The sequence below is a fragment of the Citrus sinensis genome, chromosome 6 (genome assembly GCF_022201045.2).
Source record: "Citrus sinensis cultivar Valencia sweet orange chromosome 6, DVS_A1.0, whole genome shotgun sequence".
Classification (NCBI taxonomy): Eukaryota; Viridiplantae; Streptophyta; class Magnoliopsida; order Sapindales; family Rutaceae; genus Citrus; species Citrus sinensis.
In genome coordinates, this window is record NC_068561.1 from 6,304,414 (window position 1) to 6,325,599 (window position 21,186).

Below are 21,186 nucleotides of genomic sequence, written 5' to 3' on the forward strand. Positions count from 1 at the left end.
CTTTGAAATGAGTAGGAATTTTGTTAAAATTATGAAAAGAACCTCTTTGAAATGTATTATAAAGCTTTAGGACATAGCATAATTTCATAAAGTTTTGAGAATAACGAGCAATATTTAGAAATTATGAATTGGATCTATTTATAAAGTTTTATGACGTTTTTGGCCATAGTCAAATTAGAAAAAGTTTTGGGCAAAAGTATAATTATAGAAAATAGTGTTTTTGTTAATTAAGCGGCTATTTGCTGTTTTTTGTCCATAACCTCTTGTTTTTGTGTCTAAACTATATAAATTCAAATCCAATTCAAATTTTGTGACTTTTGCAAGAAAGAACAACAACATACATCATATTTTAAGCTTCCATTTCATAAATCATCATCTATTAAATCTCCATTGTACTATCATTTGTATATCCACTCTAAAAGAGAGTTATTTGTTGTAATTTTCATTTCCTTATCAAATTTGTGAGAGTTTAAGTGTGAGAAACACTTGGGTTAAGAGATTGGAGGATAATCTCTTGTTGTAAAGGTCTATTGATACCTTGAAAGTCAATTGTAAGAACTTGAAACCTTGGGAGGCGTGGATAGTGAAATGCTCAAGTTTGGTTTGCTTGGAGGTGTGGATATAGGCGGGGATTTTAAATCACGTAAAAATCTTTGTGTTTGCTCTCTCTTCCCTTACTCTTTCATTTTTTAGCATTGTTAAATTTATTGTTTTTAATTTCATTAAAGCATTAGATTAAATTGTTCTGTGGTTTGATTAGGTTAAGTTTTAAAAACCCAATCCACCCCCCTCTTGGGTTGCATAACTTGTATTTCATTTGGTATAAGAGCTTGATTCTCTTATTAGGACTTAACCGTCAAGAGTAAAAGATCCATGGCAACCTAAAATGAGTCTACCTTTAGAGAGTGACAATCTACTACTAGGCCACAATTTTTTTTATAGAAATATCTACCCTTATTGGAAACTAGGATGAAAGTTTATTTATAAGTATTAGATTATGAAATATGGGTGGTTGTTTGTGATGGTCCATTCATGCCTACCACTAAAAATGAAGAAGTGGAAGATATTCCAAAACCTTCACGTGAATCGAATGAGTTGGAAAAGAAAAAAAGATTCTCTAAATTCCAAAGCTATGAATGCTATGTTTTGTTCCCTAGATAAAAAAGAGTTTCATAGAGTTTCCAATTGTGAAAATGCTCATGAAATTTGGAATAAACTTGAAGTTGTCTATGAGCTTACAAACCAAGTGAAAGAGTTTAAAAGTAGGTATACTAGGCAATATGAGTTGTTCAAAATGGAACAAAATAAAAGTGTCTATTCCATGTATACTAGATTTACGGCTATGGTAAACACTCTAGGAGTACCTCGTAAGACCTTTTCAAATAGCGAGAAGGTAAAAAAAATCATTAGGCCACTACCAAAGGAATTGAGACCTAAGAGAACTGCCATTGAGGAAGCCAAATATTTAAATACATATTGATGATTTAATTAGCTCTCTTATTTCTTATGAAGAGGATTTGGCAGCTGAAAGAGGAGATAAAGATAAAAGGAAGAAAAACATTGCCTTAAGAGTATCAAAACCTGAAAGTGATGAGGAAAGTGATTTCGAGGATGAAGACATGGCTATGATGGCCAAAAAATTCAGGAAGTTTTTCAAGAAATTTGGTGAGCGAAGAAAATTCAGAAACTCAAGAACCAAAAGGAAAAAAAAAGAAGTAATCATATGTTATGAATGTAAGAAGCCCGGCCATATAAGATCGAAGTGCTCAGTTCTCAACAAACTCAAGAAGAAAGCCATGGAGGCTACTTGGGACGATAGTGACAAAGAATCAAGTGTGAAAAAGATTTGCAAGAAGTGTCAAACCTAGCACTTATAGTAATATGAGATGATGAACTTAATGAGGTAAATGATCTTCCTACTTATGATGAGGTGTATGATGCTTTTAAAAAGCTGCATAATAATATGATGAAAATTGGTAAGAAAAATAAATGTCTTAAGAAGAAAATGCTAGAACTTTCAAATGAAAAGGATGTCTTACTTAAAATGCAATGATTTACTAAATGAAAAGATCAAAGAACTAGAATTATATAATGAAATATTGCATGATATGATTGCATCTTTAAAAGGTAAACAAAGTACCTCGTATGTGCATAAAAAATCAAATGTTAATAATTTGATCAAAGAAAATGAAGAGCTTAAGAAAAAGAGTAATGAGCTGAATGAGATTGTGTTAAAATTCACAAATGGTCAAAAGAAGTTAAAAAAATATTTAGCTCTCAAGAATGTGTGTTTGATAAAAGAAGACTTGGGTATAAGTGATTGACATTAAAATGTGTACATTTAATAAGGATAAAATTATTAGTTTGCACTTATTGTGTCGATTAATGCGCTCATCATTTCTAAATTATCTTAATACTCCATAAATATATTTTTATGTTAAATTAATTCGTAAAATGTTAATTTTTATCTTGTAAATATTTTTCAGGAATAAAGATGGAATTGTAATTGAAAGCGGGAACAAAGAAGAACTATTGGAGCATAATCGAGGAGATGTAAAAAAAAAAAAAGAACAAAAGGACAAAAGAGCAAAAGGCAACCATGTTTTGGTTGCCTGTGATGGTCAGGAGGCCATCACACCTCCTGACCATCACACAATTCAATATGTATATATAATATAAAAATAAAATAAAATATTAATATTAATAAAAGAAAAGAAAATAAGATTATTTCCTTTGCCTAAAAAAGGCAAGGGGTGGCAGAGGCAGAAGGGAGAGTTGAGCAGAGAAAGCTTAAGCCGAGAGAGAATAAAGTGCAGCTAAGGAATTATGTCTTTTTCTTCTTTTTCTTCTTTTGTTGTGTAATCAACTTTCTTGTAACGTATTTCAAAAGTGTATCAAATAAATAGAGTGTTGTGTTTTCTTTCAATATGAGTGGTTAATTTTACTAAGCTGGGGTGAAAGGTGAAGCTTAATGCTTCAAACTATTAAATTTATTATTTTCTCAAATGAATTTTTAAGTTTAGTTTATTCTTTTCTAGTTATTTTTATGTCATGTTAATTTATAAATTTCTTTGGATCTGTATGGTATTTTGACATAATGTCGATACATTAATATAATGTGGCACTTTAGGTACTTTATTTCATATTTATCCACACACATAAAATTAAATGATATAATAATTAACTGGTAAAAGTGAGGGCAAAATATAAATGAGAGAGTATTAAAATTATAGGTTGAATACAGAGAGTGGATCCCGAACCTTACCATATTTTTAAATTGATTTCAAATAATTTCTTTTCCCCACAATTAATTTTCTTAGTTTTAAATTGACTACTGGATTTAAAGTTCCTTGTGGTTCAACTCCGGACTCACCGGGTTATATTATAACTAGACACTTTTATACTTCAGAGTAATACACTTTTGAGTCGCGTCAAGTTTTTGGCACCGTTGCCAATGAGTTTTCTAAATTTGGTGTTAGTTTGTCTTTACTTTATTTTTATTTTATTTTAATATTTTTTTGTTTTGTCGTTACCATCTTTCCATGATTCTATTTTATTCTCTTTTTGCAAAACTTCAGTTAGCACCCCTCATCTTTTCAAACTTTAACATTATCCATAAAATTTGTGAGAAACTTCATCTTAACCCAAAAACCTTTGCAAATCAGTCCCCAACTCGAATTTATTTCTTTAAATTTCTGTAATTTACTTTCTGCATTTATTTTAAATGGTCGGTTCTACCGCCTAGCATTTTAATTTCAGTTTATTTATTCTTGTACATTAATTTATTTAATTTTATGTTTTATTATATGGCTGCTTTTAAAATACCGCCTAAACTGTTTCTTTTAATTTCCTTGTTTATGGCTGGTTTCACCGCCTAATTTATTTATTTTATTTATTTTCCAGTTTGTTTATTTTTAATTCGTATTTTTGCTTATTTAATTTCCAATTTATTTTTATTTTCTGCAATTTTCATTTAGCATTTATGCATCATTGGTTTAGCACACATCATTAGCATTGCATGCGTCGTTGGTCTTGTACAAATAGTGGCAGACTAATTAGAAGATCACCTTCACCACCCTTAGATATGGCTGACATAGGAGCTGAAAATTTTTCGGACCACGAAAATGACCAAGCCTTGTAAAATCTTCATGACCAACCTAGGACCCTTAGAGACTTCATGCATCCTACTAGAACAGAGTCACCATCATGCATAGTTTTCCCTCCTGATGCATCATGTTTTAATTTCAAACCTAGTATCATTCAACTTCTTTCTACTTTTCATAGTTTTGAGTCTGAAAATCCATATTTGCATTTAAGGGAATTTGAGGAAGTCTGTAATACATGTACTGATCAAAATTGTAGCATAAATATAATCAGGCCTAAGTTTTTTCCTTTCTCACAAAAAAATAAAGTTAAAACTTGGTTACAAAATCTTAGGTCAGAATCCATCAGAACTTAGGATGAAATGCAAGCACAATTTTTGAAAAAATTCTTTCCACCCCACAGAACAAATTCTTTCAAAAGACAAATCACCACTTTCACTAAAAAACCAGGAGAAACCCTCTACCAATGTTGGGATAGGTTTAAAGAACTACTTAACATTTGCCTACACCACGGTTTTGAAACATGGAGATTAGTGACTTATTTCTACGAGGGATTAACATTCCAAGGTAGACAAGTCGTTGAAATGATGTGTAATGGTGAGTTTAGGGATAAAAGTCCTGAAGATGCTGTTGTGCAAATTTTAATGTACTCGCAAGCGCACGAATCATTGTAGTATAGATCAATGGTGACGAGTGTCGATCCCACGAGGAGGTGGATTTTAATTATGTGTAGAATTAATTTTGTAAATGAGTGGTTGGATTTATGGTGGAAGTGATTTGGAATATGCTAAAACTTAAATTAAAATGGCGAGAATAAATTCTAAAATTGGAATTGCAATGGAGAGAATAAATTGTAGAGAAAATCTATTAAATTGACATACTTGGGTATCTGGATCCGTATCAACATGCATCATAGGCTAAATAATCCGTATTAATACCAATTAAATCATAAGGGGGGAATCCACACCTCATGAACCACGCTCTAATCAATATGGTGCTAAGGGCTTATCGTGCCAAATAATAATAACCTTGTACTAGAGGGCCGGTGAAACCAAGGCGGTACTAGACAAGATTAGTATTATTTGTCGACGAGAAGTCAAAACATCCACAAAAACTAGAGGGGAAGAGAAAATAAATTTGCCAAATAAAGCCCATGACACATGTTGAGACTTCACCTTCAACCCAAGCTTGAAAGAAAATTAGCCACTCATAATTGAACTAGGGGCAAAATGGGAATTTATTAAAATACGAAGAAAATACAAGATGGAGAAGGAATTACAGAAAATGGATCCCAAAAATGGATTCAGAGATATCAAATTAGGGGGGAGAGGCCCCCTTTTTATAGATACATGGAGTAAATCATGGCCATCGGATTAAAAACAGTTTGGACGCTCAGGATTGCGCCACGTCATCAGTCAACAGTCCACGGTTTGACCACGCGATGAATAGTAACACGGTTTGACCCGACTTTGAACAGTAACGCGGTTTGACCCGGATGAACAGTAACACGGTTTGGTTGAAAATAATCCTGTGTGATGCATGCACCGTACACGAGATTTTTCGTCCACTGATATGCTGCCACGTCACCATCAACAGTACATAAGAATTTTAGTCCAACAGGATCGTGACACCTCATCAGTCAATGCCACATCATCGGTCAATGCCACGTCATCATCCGTCTATGTGAACAGTGTCGTGAACAGTAACGTATACAGTACCGTACACGTGAATAGTACCGTACATGTGAATAGTGCCATTTTTCCTTTTATACTCCTCCTAAGGTTTTTGACCGTTCTGAGTTCAAAAGTGATGTCCGTTTTGCCCTCTGATTTCTCCTTTATTGTGAAATGACTATAATGCCCCTAAAATACATAAAATACTTAATTAAAATAAAACACATGTAATTAAATCACAATAAGGTTAAATACATAAAAGTAAGGGTTGTTAGTAAGACTTGAAATGTAAAATGACGGTTTTCTCCTTTATAAATATGCATTTTCTAACACTCAACACACCCCCCAACTAGCTTATTGCTAGTCCCTAGCAAATAAAGCGAAAACAAAATTCAAATTCAAAATGATTTTTTTTTTTTTTAGAAACACTCGTGTTTATTCAATCAGATTAATGATAACAATCAAATAAAAGTATAAGCATTATCTCCAGTCTAAAGCAACATCACACCCACATCAACCATCCACATGAATTAGCCCAGTAGACTTTGTTATAGCTACTTTCAAGAATGACATGTCAACCCCAAAATCTCACTGGAAGTAGTGACATTCTCACAAATAAATTAAACCCAATAAAAATAGTCACTCCAATGAATGGTAATTGAGAGAGAAAATAATAAAGAAGTGATATCACATGCTCTCACCAAGATGAAATAAATATGCCCTCAGCTTAGAAATAATACGATCTCAAGTCAAATAAAATGTTAGTCAACCCACTTTATTTATCTTTTTTTTTTTTTAATTATGCATCACTACATCTTTTTAGCCCATATAACTAGCTTCTACTTCGGACTATAGTTCCCTAAAATCAAGAAGGACTTTTATTAGGACGTAACGTAGGTTAGGGACATGGTTAACAAAGAAGGGAAATAAGGAAAACAAAGTGTATGTTTGAGAAAAATGCAGAGAATTTTTTTTTTTTTTTGGAAGTTGCAAGGTGGATTTCACCTATTATTGTTATTTTTATTCTTTTGAAACAACAACTTTTGTTTTGTTTTTTTTTTCTCTTTTTTTTTTGCTTTTATTTGGCACAACTTCACTGAACAAAATAATTATTTACATTTTTCTCAAACATAAATAGGTGATGGACCTTATAAGACATCGGGTAATACTCCAAATCGGAGTGGGTCAAGATAATAAGTTGACAAAGAAAAGGTTTTTATTTATTTATTTATTTATTTATTTTAAAGGCTCAAAAGGGTTAACTATGGATATATCACAAAAGGGATGGCTAGAAAGGCTCACACGGGACAAAGATGGCCTTTCCATCGTCTTTTAGGGCTCTAAATAATCAGCCATATCTACTAGTTAGATGGGCCTCCCAATGTAGCAACACACATTTTTTTTTTAAGGGTTAACTCAAAATAAATCTAAAGATCGTATATAAAATAATAAACTGTTAAGCTATATAAAGAATGGGCAAAAGGGTTACTCTCCAAGAAAAATGATAGGCTCAAAAACTCACTTGGTACTTATTATGACATGTTCATTCCTTCAAGCAACTCATATTTGTCCCTAACATTAACATGTAGAGTAGCAAACATAATGTAACATCACTTAAGACCAAAGATAATACAAATACTAAAATTTGAAATTAATCATGTCATCCAATGTTAAAACAAATCACACAATTTTTTTTTTTTAAACAACATTCTACCCCCCAACCTATTCTAAACATGAAAGGAAAATATGCATGCAGAAATGTGAAAATGATGCAAAAAAAACAAATTAGAAAAAGTACACTTAAAATGATAGAAAAAGAAAATGGTTTTTTTTTTTTACTAAGAAGATGCGTTTCTAGAGGCACTACACTCTATATTCAGCCATCTTCGACTCAAAAGTTGGAAAATGTATATTCATAGAGGAGAAATTAAAAAGAAGAAAAATAAACATCAAAACTTAATAAAGAAAAAGAAAATGTCTAATTATTATTTTTTTTGATTTTTTTTTTGAATTTTTTTTTCAAACAATGAAGATGTGTTTCTAGAGTAACTACACTCCATAACCTGGGTGGTGCAACACAGAAGAAAATATTTACAGGCGGAGAGTTAAATCTAATTTGTACTTCTTACTGCGGCTACTGTTACCATCATTATTTGGACGCTCCAACACAAAGGTCCAGGGGTCTGGCTCCGGTCGATAAGCTTGTAACATATCAAGTAGCTCATTAGCAGTGTGAGCACAAATAAAAAGTTTTTTTACATTAGAAGGAATGAAATAGTTTTTTATTGCATGGTTAAGAAATGCGATAAAGCCATCATAAAAGTTATTGACATTTAACAAACCGATGGGTTTTTGGTGGATGTGCAGATGGGCCCAAGATGCTAGCGTGATAAGTGCCTCTAGTGTTGCAAGATCTCCTGGAAGGAAAATAAAAGCATCAGCATGATTAAGCATTTCAGTTATTCTTTCTTGCATACCTGAGACGACTAACTCTTCTCCAGTTGATGAGTCAGACGAACTGCCCAAAGGTTTTAGGGCTCTTGGGATGATGCCTAACACTTGACTTCCTCTGATAAAAGCTGCTTCTGAGACCATTTTGGATAACCCTCGGTTACCTCCTCCATACACCAAGTGTAATTTTCTCGCTGCTATGCTTCGACCAAGATCTATGGCTGCCTCAACGAACTCTTTATGTTTGCCATAGGTAAAACCGGAAAGCACACAAATGTTCTTGAATTGTCTATTGGGAGTAGCTGCCATTGCGATACTTCTAAAAAACAATTTGTGAGTGCTTGACAAAAGATATCACATTTAAGAGTCTTGGTGATAGTGGGTCATGGTTGTGTATGAGGTAATATGTCAGTGTCAAATAACGCGTAAAGCACGTGGCTCGCGAGTCAAAAAGGAAACAGTAAAAAGGAAAAAGTAAACAGTAATAAGAAAAAAAAAGCAAACAGTAATAAAATTATTAAAGACAATAATGCACACAATAAAACAAAAATAACAGTAAAGTAAAAGGATATTTACAGGTAGTTGCGACTGTGGCTCACATCTTCCTCTGGTTTTACGTCCAGAAACGGCTTGAACGCCCTCTATGGGTCGAGGATAGGCTTCCTATCCAGTTTTCTTATAAACTGGCAAACAGGGTCATTTATAGTCAGATTCCCGAGACTATATCGCGCATGCTCTTTCTGGAATAATGACCATAACTGGAGAATCGCTCCTTGCACATATCCACTGGGATGCGTTTCAAGAGACAAAAGGATATCATCCAATGACTCCTTATTCAAGCCATCCCTAATGAATTGAATCTTATCTTCCCTGTTATCAGACATCATTCCTAAAGAACATGGGTTTTTATTGCAACTCATTCTGGCACACTTATGACAAGCAACAGAAATTCTTCGAGCTCGTCGTTTTCTTGCATAATTTCCTTTACCACAACCAGGCATGTATGCAATAAATTTTGGAGGTAACTCACCTGCCGATTGTACTTTTGCCTCAATTAACCAACGGATATCAGCAGGTATGTTATTCCTCATGAGTAATCGCATGCGTTCGGACCGAGCTTTATAGATCGTAAGGAGGGCATTCTGAGGAAGTGAAGGGAATCGCTTGTGAAGCTTCGCTAGAATCTCGTTTCTGTCCATACCTTCGCCTCAGAATATCAGTTATTATGGGAAACTGAAGTAACCGACTTGATTATCAAGGAGTACCGTTATCCGCCACTTCACCAGGGTAACAAACTAAAGCACTTAAACAGAAAAAATAAATTAAAACACACAAAGAAAATTAAAATCGTCCTCTTATTGAATTTACCTCAAGCTCCAACTGGATGTCGTAAACACTTCTCTCAATGTCTCTGAGTTGGCTTTCTAAACCCTCAACATAGGCTACTAACTCTGGTGGCTGTAGAGCCCAAATGCGATGTGTTTTACAAAATTGAATCTGCCGTTTGAGATGAGTTTTGACACGTTGAAGTGGTTTAAGAATGTTCAGGAGGAACGGTCTAAGTAAGGTACTCATGAGTAAAAATGATAAAAGAAAACTTAATAGTTAAACAAACACACTTATGCAAAAACAATTTCAATTAACAAAAGAATAATAATAAAAGAAAGAAAGAAAAATCAAATCAACGAAAAGAAAAAAAAATCAATTCAAATTTGGTGGGTCACTCAAATTTATTTCGGTGTCTTCTTCATGTGGTTGGTACTCTAGATATGGTTTTAATCTTTGACCATTAACTTTAAACGTGACATCGTTCTTTGGGTCTTTAATTTCAATTGCCCCATGTGGAAAAACAATATGAGCAATAAATGGGCCAGACCAACGAGAGCGTAACTTACCTGGGAATAGGTGCAAGCGAGAATTGAATAAAAGCACTTTCTGACCTGGAGTGAACGATTTTCTCATAATTTGCTTATCATGGAAGACTTTCATTCGTTGCTTGTAAATCTTGGCATTTTCGTATGCGTCATTGCGAATTTCTTCAAGTTCTGCCAGTTGTAATCTTCTTTCTGAGCTGGCTTGCTGCATGTCAAAATTGAATTTCTTGATGGCCCAATATGCACGATGCTCGAGTTCCACAGGTAGGTGGCAAGCTTTTCCATACACTAGCCTGTAGGGTGACATCCCAATCGGGGTCTTGAAAGCCGTTCTATATGCCCATAAGGCATCATCAAGTCTTAATGACCAATCTTTTCTGTCCGGCCTCACCGTCTTTTCTAATATGTGCTTTATTTCTCGATTGGAGATCTCAACTTGGCCACTGGTTTGCGGATGATACGGGGTCGCCACTTTGTGTGTGATTGAATACTTTGTCAAAAGAGCTTTGAATGCTTTGTTACAAAAGTGGGCACCACCATCACTAATTATTGCTCGAGGGAATCCAAAGCGTGAAACAATGTTGCTTTTCAAAAATCCTATTACCACTTTGTGATCATTAGTTCTGCATGAAATTGCTTATACCCATTTGGATACGTAGTCAACAGCAACCAATATGTATTGATGGCCAAAAGACGGGGGAAAGGGTCCCATGAAGTCGATACCCCATACGTCAAAAATCTCAACCACTAAAATTGGATTTAGTGGCATCATGTTCCTTCGCGTAATGCTCCCCATTCGTTGACACCTATCACATGAAGAACAGAAAGTGTAAGCATCTCGAAATATAGTTGGCCAATAAAAACCACATTGTAAAACTTTAGTCGCGGTTTTCTTAGCACTGAAATGGCCTCCACAAGCTTGTTCATGGCAGAATGAAAGGATATTCTGAATTTCACTTTCTGGGACACATCGTCTAACAATTTGGTCTGCACAATACTTGAATAAATATGGGTCATCCCAAAAGAAATTCTTTATTTCTGCAAAGAATTTAGCCTTGTCTTGCTTGGTCCAATGCTCTGGAAGTTTACCTGTAACAAGATAATTAACTATATCAGCATACCAAGGTAATAATTCCACACTCATTAATTGCTCATCTGGAAATGACTCATTCAATATTAATGGCTTTGTAATTGAGTCAAAATGGAGACGAGAGAGGTGGTCCGCCACAACATTTTCTGTCCCTTTCTTATCTTTGAATTCCAAGTCAAATTCCTGCAAAAGTAACACCCAACGAATTAGTCTAGATTTTGCATCTTTCTTTGTGAGAAGATATTTAAGAGCAGCATGATCTGTGAACACGATTATTTTACAACCAATGAGATAAGATCGAAATTTCTCTAATGCAAACACTACTGATAGCATTTCTTTTTCAGTAGTTGAATAGTTCAACTGTGCATCATTCAATGTCATACTAGCATAGTAAATAACGTGGGGAATTCGATCAACTCTTTGTCCTAATACTGCTCCTACTGCATAATCAGATGCATCACACATGAGTTCAAATGGTAAGCTCCAGTTCGGGGGCTGAATGATGGGTGATGATGTCAACAAATGCTTTAATTTTTCAAACACAACAAGACATGAATCATCAAAGACAAAAGGTACATCCTTAGCAAGTAGATTGCATAAGGGTCTAGAAACTTTGCTAAAATCTTTAATGAAACGTCTATAAAAATCAGCATGCCCAAGGAAGGATCTTACTTCTCTGACTGTTTTGGGTGAAGGAAGATTAGAAATGAGATCCACCTTGGCTTTTTCAACCTCAATACCTTTGCTCGAAATGATGTGACCGAGAACAATACATTGTTTTACCATAAAATGGCATTTCTCCCAATTTAAGACCAAGTTCTTCTCGATACATCTCTGTAAAACTAGTGTTAAATGATGTAAACATTGATCAAACGAGTCACCAAAGACAGAAAAGTCATCCATAAAGACTTCAAGAAATCGTTCAACCATATCAGAAAAAATGCTTAGCATGCATCGTTGAAATGTAGCAGGTGCATTACATAATCCAAATGGCATTCTCCTATATGCAAATGTGCCAAAAGGGCAAGTGAAAGTAGTTTTCTCTTGATCTTTTGGTGCTATGGGAATATGATTATATCTTGAGTAGCCATCTAGAAAGCAATAAAATTCATGGCCTGCTAATCTATCAAGCATTTGATCAATAAATGGTAAAGGAAAATGGTCTTTACGTGTGGCAGAATTCAACTTCCTATAATCAATACATACACGCCATCCTGTAGTTACTCTAGTGGGTATCAATTCATTATCAGCATTCGTAACTACTGTGACTCCTGACTTTTTGGGGACAACTTGTACAGGACTGACCCATGAACTATCAGAAATTGGGTAAATGATACCTGCGTCTAATAGCTTAAGGACTTCTGTTCTAACAACTTCTTTCATGTTAGGATTTAACCGACGTTGCATCTCCCTAGTAGTTTTAGCATTTTCATCAAGGTGAATGTAATGCATGCAGTCTACTGGGTTTATACATTTTATGTCTGCTATGGTCCATCCTAATGCCCCTTTGTGCTCTTTCAAAACATCTAACAACTTACCTTTTTGTTCGTCATTGAGGGATGCTGAGATGATTACCGGTAGAGTACTTTCTTCTCCCAAAAATGCATATTCCAATGTGTTGGGTAATGGTTTGAGCTCGAGTTTCGGTGGTGATTCTGATGGTGGGATGAGTTTCTTCTCTGATGGTGCTAGTTGTTCAACTCTTGACTTCCATTTATTAGTGTCCATAGATGGTGCTGAGTCAAGCAGGGCGTTGACCTCATCAACCGATCTGTCAATATCAAAATCAAAACCAAAGTGAGTTAAACATGTTTGTAAAGGATCATCACTAAGGTTTGAAACAAAAGTATCATCAACTAATGCTTCAATTAAATCCACATCAACAATTCCATCATCTGCACTGTGAGGTTGTTTGGCAATGTTGAAGATGTTCAGTTCCATAGTCATGTTGCCGAAGGACAACTGCATATTTCTAGTCCTGCATTGAATGTGAGCATTCGCAGTTGCCAAGAAAGGTCGGCCTAGAATAATGGGGATGTGCTTCCTTGAATCCTGTATTGGTTGAGTGTCAATTACAATAAAATCAACAGGAAAATAAAACTTGTCTACCTGGATAAGCACGTCCTCCACAATACCACGATGTATTTTCGTGGACCGATCTGCAAGTTGTAACACCACTGGAGTTGGGTGTAATTCTCCCAGTCCAAGTTTCACAAATACTGAATAAGGCAACAAATTTACACTAGCTCCTAAATCCAACAAAGCATTCTCAATTGTGTGGTTCCCTATACTACATGAGATAGTGGGGGAGCCTGGGTCTTTGCATTTTAAAGGAATTTTATGTTGGAGTATAGAACTAACGTTTTCTGTTAAAAATGCCTTCTTTTGAACATGCATATTTCTCTTTTTAGTACAAAGGTCTTTAAGAAACTTGGCATAAGATGGAACTTGTTTAATAGCATCAAGTAAAGGGATGTTAACACTTACCTGTTTGAAGATTTCGAGAATCTCACCTGTGGATTTTCCCTTCTTGCCTTTAGCTAACCTCTGGGGAAATGGAGCTTTCAGAATGTATTCTTGTGGGTTGGTTTCTTCTTTCTCTTCCGGTGATGAGTCCTCAACACTCACAGGTACAATTTGATTTTCTTTTGTCACCGGCATCTCCACTTTGTTGTCGACTTCTTTTCCTTTTCGCAAGGTCATGACTGCTTTGACCTCTCCATGCTGTTGCGGTGAACTGGTACTTGCTTCATGTACTCCTTTAGGATTAGGCACTAGTTGACTTGGAAACTTGCCTTTCTCAACAGTCATTGCCAAGGTCTGAACTGAAGAAGCAAGTTGTCCTACCATCTTCTCGAGGCTTGAAACTGATTGGGCTTGTGAATTGAAGCCTGCTCTCAACTCATTTCGTAGTCCATCAATGGTGCGATTCTGTTGCTCAATCGTGGAGTGAGTAAGATTTTTGAAATTCTGGAATGCATCCTCCCATGGTCTGGGTTGAGAGTAGTTCTGGTTCTGATTGTATGGTCTAAATGGTGGCTGAGAGGCTTGAGGAACTTGAGGAATTTGTTGCATTGGTGGAGCTGGAGCTGCTGGTCCATTCTGTTGAAATCCTTGAGACCATGAAAAATTGGGGTGGTCTCTCCATCCAGGGTTATATGTGTTGGAGTATGGGTTGTAATTTGATGGCTTTCTCATTACACCTATGGCATTGGCTTGATCTGAGTATGAGTCATGGTCATGTGGTTCTGTTGATTTAGCAGTCGATAACGATGCTATTTGTCGAGCAAGACCTTCAACCATCTCCTTGACTTCTTTGATTCCCGAAGTTGACTCGCCAATTTGAACCTCATTTACTCCCTTAATTCTTCTAGTATTCCTGATTGATCGACTCCGTTGTTGGGAATTATCCGCTTGTCGCTGGAAGAATTCCCAAATCTCTGATGCACTTTTTGACATTAGCTCTCCTTCACTTGTTGCCATTAGCCATTCTTGCACATTCGGCAATAATCCCTCCAAAAAGTATTGGCATTGGTGCCATTTCTCGTACCCATGATGTGGACACTTCAAGAGTAGCCCATTGAATCGCTCCCACGTTTCGAAAAACTGCTCGTCATCTCTTTGGGTAAACTCTGAGATTTCCCTGCGAATAGCGTTGGTTTTATGCACTGGGAAATATTTATTCAAAAATTTTGTTACCATTTGTTCCCATGATGCAATGCTATTAGCAGGTAATGTATTAAGCCATGAACGAGCTCTATCTTTTAAAGAAAATGGGAATAATCTGAGTTTAACATCATCGTCTGAAAAATTCTCGTATTTAAAAGTTTGACAAATAGCATGAAAATCATTCAGATGATTATATGGGTCCTCATTTTCTAAGCCATAGAATGTGGGGAGACAATTTAGCACACTAGGTTTTAATTCGAAACTCCTAGCAGCTACATTTGGGTATCTTATGCATGATGTGCTCAAATTAGCTAAGGGACTGAATTAGTCCTTAAATGGCCTCTCTTGTGGTTGCAAATCCATTTTATTTTTAATTTGTTTGTGTGTGCGAAGTGTTTTTTCTAATTCAAGGTCTATAGGTTCAAGATTAGGTAATAATGACCTACGACCATGCATGCAAAACAAATAAAATAAAAATAAGGATGAGAACAAAACAAATAAAAATAAAGAAGAGGGAGAAATTACGATACTAACCTTATTGCGCTATTAAAACCTTTCTATAAAAATACACAAAAACAAATGCGTGAAATAAATTAACTAAAAATTAAATTAATAAAATAAACAAAAAAAATTACAAAGAAAAATAAATTGAAAATTAAATTACAGAATTTTAAAGAAGAGAAAAAATAAAAGAAATACTAACCTTTAAATGTAGATTCACTCTTTTTTTTTCTTTTTTTTATAATAAAAAAAATACAAGAAAACAAATAAAAGAAATTATTCACAAAAATTAATTCTATGAATTAAAATTACTTACCTCCCCGGCAACGGCGCCAAAAACTTGTTGTGCAAATTTTAATGTACTCGCAAGCGCACGAATCTATTGTAGTATAGATCAATGGTGACGAGTGTCGATCCCACGAGGAGGTAGATTTTAATTATGTGTAGAATTAATTTTGTAAATGAGTGGTTGGATTTATGGTGGAAGTGATTTGGAATATGCTAAAACTTAAATTAAAATGGCGAGAATAAATTCTAAAATTGGAATTGCAATGGAGAGAATAAATTGTAGAGAAAATCTATTAAATTGACATACTTGGGTATCTGGATCCGTATCAACATGCATCATGGGCTAAATAATCCGTATTAATACCAATTAAATCATAAGGGGGGAATCCACACCTCATGAACCACGCTCTAATCAATATGGTGCTAAGGGCTTATCGTGCCAAATAATAATAACCTTGTACTAGAGGGCCGGTGAAACCAAGGCGGTACTAGACAAGATTAGTATTATTTGTCGACGAGAAGTCAAAACATCCACAAAAACTAGAGGGGAAGAGAAAATAAATTTGCCAAATAAAGCCCATGACACATGTTGAGACTTCACCTTCAACCCAAGCTTGAAAGAAAATTAGCCACTCATAATTGAACTAGGGGCAAAATGGGAATTTATTAAAATACGAAGAAAATACAAGATGGAGAAGGAATTACAGAAAATGGATCCCAAAAATGGATTCAGAGATATCAAATTAGGGGGGAGAGGCCCCCTTTTTATAGATACATGGAGTAAATCATGGCCATCGGATTAAAAACAGTTTGGACGCTCAGGATTGCGCCACGTCATCAGTCAACAGTCCACGGTTTGACCACGCAGATGAACAGTAACACGGTTTGACCCGACTTTGAACAGTAACGCGGTTGAAAATAATCCTGTGTGATGCATGCACCGTACACGAGATTTTTCGTCCACTGATATGCTGCTACGTCACCATCAACAGTACATAAGAATTTTAGTCCAACAGGATCGTGACACCTCTTCAGTCAATGCCACATCATCGGTCAATGCCACGTCATCATCCATCTATGTGAACAGTGTCGTGAACAGTAACGTATACAGTACCGTACACGTGAATAGTACCGCACATGTGAATAGTGCCATTTTTCCTTTTATGCTCCTCCTAAGGTTTTTGACCGTCCTGAGTTCAAAAGTGATGTCCGTTTTGCCCTCTGATTTCTCCTTTATTGTGAAATGACTATAATGCCCCTAAAATACATAAAATACTTAATTAAAATAAAATACATGTAATTAAATCACAAGAAGGTTAAATACATAAAAGTAAGGGTTGTTAGTAAGACTTGAAATGTAAAATGACGGTTTTCTCCTTTCTAAATATGCATTTTCTAACACTCAACAGATGCATTAGATTATCTTGACCATATAGTAGAGAATGCACAATACTAAGATACAGTTGGTTCTTATGAGTCATCAAGTAAACCCCAGTCATCTCCATCTGGTGGAGGCATGCATAACCTTAGGGAGACCATGATTTTCAAGCCAAATTTGCATCCTTAGCTAAAAAAGTCGAAGTATTAGAGTTGAAAAAGAATGATCATGTAAAGTCTGTTCAAAATATTTCATGTTATGTTTGTGATTCTACTGACCATTCTACGCAGGACTGTCCAACCCTGTCAGCTTTGAAAGAAAGTTTGCATGAACAAATAAATGTCATTGACAATTTCAAAAGGCCAAATCCAAATCCATACTCCCAAACTTACAACTCTGGTTGGAGAAACCACCCAAATTTCAGTTGGAGAAATGACAATCATGCACAACCTTCACAACCAGTTCCTCCACGTCAAAATTTCCAAAACCCCCAGAGTTACCCACCATATGTCCCACCACTAAGAAAAACTCTGGAAGACACATTGTATTCGTTTATTGAAAAACAAGAGTCGATATCAATAACCAAACGATGCAAATCTTAACAAATTTGACAGAAACTATCTCCAAACTTAGATTTGCTCTTACCATACATGAAATGGGAAAGTTTCCTGCTCAACCTGAACCAAACCCCAAGAGTCAACAACATCCTCAAATGGGAAATTCAGGAAACCAAAATATGAGTCAAGTCAAATCGATTATAACCCTCGTGGTGGTAAAATGGTCGAAAAACACATTATGGACCCTCGTGAAACTAGTAAAGATTCAATTTCAGAAAATAGGGAAGAGTTTGTCGAACCTTTAACCCATGAAGAAATAACCAACGCTCCTCCTGTACCCCCATTTCTTCAAGCACTAATCAACCCAAAGAAATTTATGAAGTTTTTACTTGATCTTGGTGCCGGTGTTAATTTGCTTCCTTACTCAGTGTACCAACAACTCAATCTCGGTGAGCTAAAACCAACTTCTACCACTCTTTTACTTGCTGATAAATCGATTAAAGTTCCAAAAGGAATAATTGAATATGTATTAGTCCAAGTTGATAAATTCATATATCCTATGGATTTTATTGTTTTGGAAACGGAACCAATTGTTAATGAATGCAAACAAATTCTTGTTATATTGGGTTGACCATTTTTAGCTACTGCTAATGCTTTGATAAATTGCAGGAATGGATTAATGAATTTATCTTTCGGCAACATGACACTGGAACTCAATGTGTTCAACATGTGTAAACAACCTCACCACCAAGAAGATGATGATAATGAGAATGAGGAGATTGATCTCATCGAGCCAGTCATTGAAGAACACATTCAAGATGAGAATTTTACAAACTCTACTCAAATTTATTTTACTGGTTCTTTTGAATCAAGTAAAGAATTAAATTGTGATACTGCTAACATATGTTCTACACTTGATTCTATGCAGGTACTTACAATTAACGATGACCAGTCGAACTTTGAAGATACAATACAACCTGAAGAACCAAACGAAGAGGAAGCACCAGAGCTCGAATTAAAGCCCTTACCAGAAGAATTGAAGTATGCCTATCTTAGAAAGCAGCAGACATATCTGGTGGTAATTTCTTCCCAGCTCACGCATGATCAAGAAGGTAAGTTGTTATCTGTACTAAAAAAAACATAAAACTGCATTTAGTTGGACCTTAAAAGATATAAAAGGCATTAATCCTTTAATTTGCACACACCGAATACACTTAGAGGAAAATGCCAAAACAACCCGTCAACCACAAAGAAGATTAAACCCTCATATAAAAGAAGTGGTAAGGAATGAGGTCCTTAATTATCTACCCTATCTCTGATAGTAAATGGGTAAGACCAACACAAGTAGTACCAAAGAAATCTGAAATAACTGTTGTAAAAAATGAAAAAGGTGAACCAATCCCAACATGAATTCCATCTAGTTGGCGCATGTTCAATGATTACAGAAAATTAAATGATGCCACTAGAAAAGATCATTTTCCCCTTCCATTTCTAAACCAAATTCGCGAAAGAGTAGCTGGACATCCCTACTACTGCTTTCTTGATGGATACTCTGGCTATTATCAAATCCCTATAGCCGTAGAAGACCAGGAAAAGACCACATTCACATGCCCATTTGGAACATTTGCATTTAAGAGAACGCCATTTGGACTTTGTAATGCTCCTGCAACATTTCAAAGGTGCATGCTAAGCATTTTTAGTGACATGGTTGAAAATTGTCTAGAGGTTTTTATGGATGATTTAACTGTATTTGGTAATTCTTTTGATACATGTCTTGATAATGTAGAAAAAGTTTTGGAAAGGTGCAAAGAAAAAAGACTAGTTTTAAATTGGGAAAAATACCATTTCATGACCACTTCTGGAATTGTCTTGGGCCATGTTGTGTCTTCAAAAGGAATTGAAGTTGACAAAGCCAAAGTTGAAGTCATTTCAAAATTACCCTCACCAAAGACAATTAGAGAAGTCCATTCCTTTTTAGGACATGCAGGATTTTATAGGAGGTTTATAAAAGACTTTAGTGCCATATCTAGACCACTTTGTAACCTCCTAATAAAAGACACACCTTTTGAATGGACTAAAGATTGTCAACAAGCTTTTGAAAAAATAACTACTCTTTTGACATCAGCCCCAATAATGCAACCCCCTGATTGGTCGTTACCTTTTGAGCTAATGTGTGATGCTAGTGATTATGCCGTTGGCGCTGTTCTGGGTCAAAGAAAGGAAGGTAAGCCCTTTGTCATCTATTATGCAAGTAGAACTTTGATTAGTGCTCAAATGAATTACACTACAATTGAGAAAGAACTACTTGCTGTAATATTTGCATTGGATAAATTTCGTTCGTATTTAATTGGTTCATCCACTATTGTTTATTCTGATCATACTGCTGTGAGATATTTAATGTCAAAATAGGATGCCAAACCAAGGTTGATACTGTTGGGAAAAAATTAGGTTTTTTTAATTTTTTATAAAACCTTTTGAAGATCGCTCTCATATAATATATAAGAATTTGTATTCTAGAAATCGTACCTTGAAAATTCGATTTGGCTTTTTTCGTTGCAGTGATTTAGACTACTAGATCACGATCCGCCACCACCACTCCTGTTAGATCACGATCCGTCACCACCACGCTTGTTAGATCACGAACTGTCACCAATGATCTTCCAGATTATGACTCAGGTTCGATCTGCACTTGACGTGTGGACGCCTTTATCACTACCAAAGCAACTAGCACGAGAAAATTTTTCTCTCAACAATAGAGAGAAAAATCTTATTCTCCGATCTGTATAAAGTGGCTTCTCCCTTTTTCTTTTGAGAAAAATAAGCCTTTTATATCACCCTTTAGTGAAAACCCTAAGCTCCAAATAATCAAAAAACAAAACCCACGTTATTTGCTTTTTCAATAAGGGACCCACCTTGTAAAATAACATAAGGCCCCTTATACAAAAGCTAATTAAATGGAGCCTCCCATTAAATGATATATTTAGGCTTTTGACCCAAATAACTAGTTATCTTACTTATTAGTCCAGTAGTGGTGCAGTCAATTAAATGAGCTAACCCGGGGATCATTTGGGAACATACAATAGTGGCTACAATAATTAGGCCTGTAATTAAACTAGCCCAATTATTTAATTCCAAATCTACTCCACTAAAAGATTGGAATTGACTTCCATAATTGTATGCTCGAATAATAATTCGTCCCAAGCCACATTGATTTCTTTACTGCACAATCCTTTGTACCACATCGTTAATTAAATTGATATCTCAACTGTCCAATCAATTTAATAACATCTTATTCCTTGATCCTTACTGGTTTTCTCTAATGATCATTTTCAACATACTAAATATGTCGACACACTCTGGCCAGAGAATTCTATGATCAAGTGCCGAAAACCCATCAAGAGATGTGTTGTACAAATTCTATATTGTTAATCCATAACTCCAATACTCATAATTTCTCCCACCAAGTTAATTATGAGATTTAATAAGTCTGACAGTTATTACAAAGTTAATTAAATCTCATATGTGATCCTATTCAATGTAGTCGTACTATATCAATAAATTCATACATGATTAAGACAAATCATTCAATGAATTTATTACAG

At 35.3% G+C, this 21,186-nt stretch overlaps 1 non-coding gene across 1 annotated transcript; it reads left to right on the plus strand.

The window, feature by feature from the left end:
- The first annotated feature begins 14,738 nt into the window (after window positions 1-14,738).
- LOC127903167 (small nucleolar RNA R71) lies at window positions 14,739-14,842 on the plus strand. The gene has a single exon (XR_008055886.1). It is a non-coding gene; the product is annotated as a small nucleolar RNA R71 (small nucleolar RNA).
- The last annotated feature ends 6,344 nt before the right edge of the window (window positions 14,843-21,186 follow it).